At 46.0% G+C, this 2,996-nt stretch overlaps 1 non-coding gene across 1 annotated transcript; it reads left to right on the forward strand.

Moving 5' to 3' along the window:
- Window positions 1–462: 462 nt before the first annotated feature.
- trnae-uuc (transfer RNA glutamic acid (anticodon UUC)) lies at window positions 463–534 on the forward strand. The gene has a single exon. It is a non-coding gene; the product is annotated as a tRNA-Glu (tRNA).
- Window positions 535–2,996: the final 2,462 nt, after the last annotated feature.

Genomic DNA, 2,996 nt, shown 5'->3' on the forward strand with positions numbered 1-2,996 from the left:
GGTAGGTCAGGTCATGAGGACAGCGCTGAGCTGGAAGGTTGGAACTGAGGTAAGGTGGGGGGAGGGGAAATGAGGAAACTGGTGAAGTCCACATTGATGTCCTGGGGTTGAATTTATCCGAGGCGAAAGGTGGGGCGTTCTTCCTTCAGGCATCGGGTGGGGAGTGAGCGGCGATGGAGGAGGCCCAGGACCTGCATGTTCCTGGCAGAGTGGGAGGGGGGTTGAAATGTTGGGCCAGAGGGTGATGGGGTTGATTGGTGCGGGTGTCCTGGAGATGTTCCCTCAAGCGCTGTGACTTGACTCTGCGAGGAGTCTCCAGTCTCCCCGATGTAGAGGAGACCGCATCGGGAGCAATGGATACAAGCAATGACATTGGTGGAAGCCTTCTCACGATCGTGGCCCAGGTTCAATTTCCGGGCAGGGAAGCAATTTACATTAGAGCTGTGATGAAGTGCTCCTGTCTCCCTGGTGGTCTAGTGGTTAGGATTCGGCGCTTTCACCGCTGCGGCCCGGGTTCGATTCCCGGTCAGGGAAGTAATTCTCAGTGGATCTTTTGCCAACAAATTCTCCTTAAATGCGCTGTAGAGTTCCTTATTGGTCTTCGTCGTTACTGGCTCCTGCAGTGTGTATTGCCTCGTTGAAATAGTGTCCTGATTCAGGCTTGTTTGTATGTGTAGGGATCATTGCTTCTGTAGCTAAGTACTTGGTTCGTGTGTGTTGTTTTCCTGTAAACGCTGTTTTGAATTTACCATTGACTGTTCGCTCTACTGTGACATCTAGAAATCGCACTTTGTTGTTGTTCTCCTCTTTTGTGAATTTGATGCCAGTAAGGATATTGTTGATGGTGTTGTAGGTTTCCTCTAATTTGATTCATTTTTTGATGACAAAAGTGTCATCACTGTGGCGGACAACAAAGTTTGGTTTGGATCGTTGGAAGGGCTGTTGGTTTGAGACTCTGCATTATTGCTTCTGCTCGGAATCCTGATACTGGTGGTTTCATGGGTGTTACGTTGATTTGTTTGTTGGGTTTGTTACTGAATATGAAGTGGGTGGTTAAGGCACAGTTCCACGAGGTGGATAGTGCTATCTTTGCTGATGAAGTTGATGCTGTGTTTGTGTCTTTGGTTCTTCGAGTAGTGTCTCCAGTTTTCTTTGGCCACGTTGATGTTAATGGATGTGAACAGGGCTGTTATGTCAAAGGACATCATTATTCCATCCTCTTCTAACTTAGTGTCTTTGGTGTTCAGGAATTCTTGGATGGAATAAATGGAGTGGCGTGAATCTTCGACTTGGTGTTTTAGTCTTCAGTGGAGGCCTTTGACTAGTCTGTATATTGGTGTTCCAAGTAGTGAGACTAAGGCCTGAGGGGGGCTCCTGGTTTGAAAAGGAGGAGAACAACAACAAAGTGCCATTCTTAGATGTCACAGTAGAGCGAACAATTAATAGGGAACTTCACACTAGCGTCTACAGAAAAACAACACACGCAAACCAAGTGCTTAACCACAGAAGCAATCATCCCAACACCCACAAACGAAGCTGCATCAGGACATTATTTCAATGAGCCACTACACACTGCATATAGAGGATTATAAAATCATGAGGGATACGGATGAGGTGAACAGCAGGTGTCCTTTCCCCCAGCTGGGGGTTTCAGGATCAGGGAGCAAATATTTTGAGGTGAGTAGAGAAAGATTTTATAAAGACAGGACAAAGATCGTTTTTTAAGAGAGTGGTCTGAGTGCAGAATGAATGTCCAGAAGAAGTCATAGAGTCATAGAGATGTACAGCACAGAAACAGACTGTTTGGTCCAACTTGTCCATGCCGACCAACTATCCCAACCCAGTCTAGTCCCACCTGACAGCACACGGCCCCATATCCCTCCAAACCCTTCCTATTCATATACCTAACCAAATGCCTTTTAAATGTTGCAATCGTACTAGACTTCACCACTTCCTCTGGCAGTTCATTCAATAAACGTACAATCCTCTGCGTGAAAACGTTGCCCCTTAGATCTCTTTTGTATCTTTCCCCTCTAATGCTAAACCCATGCCCTCTCCTTCTGGACTCCCCCACCCCTGGGAAAAGACTTTGTCTATTTATCCTATCCATACCCCTCATGATTTTATACACGTACAGTTACAACGTTTAAAAGACATTTGGATAAGTACATGAATATGAAAGGTTCGAAGGTTTATGGGCCAAACACTGGTGGGTGGGACGAGTTTAGTTTGAGAACATACTCAGCATGGAAGAGTTGGATGAAGGGTCTGTTCAGTGCTGTCATACTCTGTGACCGACCTGTACTGGTCTTAAAACCATTTTCTTACCTCCACCCCATAACCATCCACTTCTTTGTTGTTCAAAACTCAGATGAATTTAGCCTTGAATATGTTTAATGACCCCACTTCTGAACTGAATTCCTCTTCGTAATATACCACTTGCCTCGCTCATTGCCTGCTGCATCTGCCCGACAACTGGCATTGACTGGTGTGGAGGGACTCTGAGACCCCTTTGTACATCCATACATCATTCCTGATGAAGGGCTTGTGTCCGAAACGTTCACTGTCCTGCTCCTCAGATGCTACCTGACCTGTTCTGCTTTTCCAGTGCCACATTTTTCGACTTTCACCTCTAGTCCTCACTTTCTCCACATTCCAATATATCACCATTTAAACAATGCACTGCTTTTTTTTAAACAGCCAAGGCGATAACTTCACATTGCGGCACTGCACTTACCATGTGTTTGCCAATTGAGACACAGACCTGGACCAACTTCGGGAAGAGGCAAAACACTGAGTTCTGAACAAAAACCGTAACACACTCAAAACGTCGGCTCTGTTTACCTTTCCACAGATGCAGCTCGACCCGTTGGCTTTCTGCAGTATTCGCCGTGTTTGAACTGATAGAAAACAATGCTAATTCTGGGCGGGGCAGGTTGAATTATGAATTGAATAGTAGCTTCATCAACGAGACTGTGCTCCTGATGCTCAGACCT

Source organism: Chiloscyllium plagiosum, unplaced genomic scaffold (assembly GCF_037043375.1).
Source record: "Chiloscyllium plagiosum isolate Xiang-an unplaced genomic scaffold, Cpla_swu_hap1 HiC_scaffold_27, whole genome shotgun sequence".
Lineage (NCBI taxonomy): Eukaryota > Metazoa > Chordata > Chondrichthyes > Orectolobiformes > Hemiscylliidae > Chiloscyllium > Chiloscyllium plagiosum.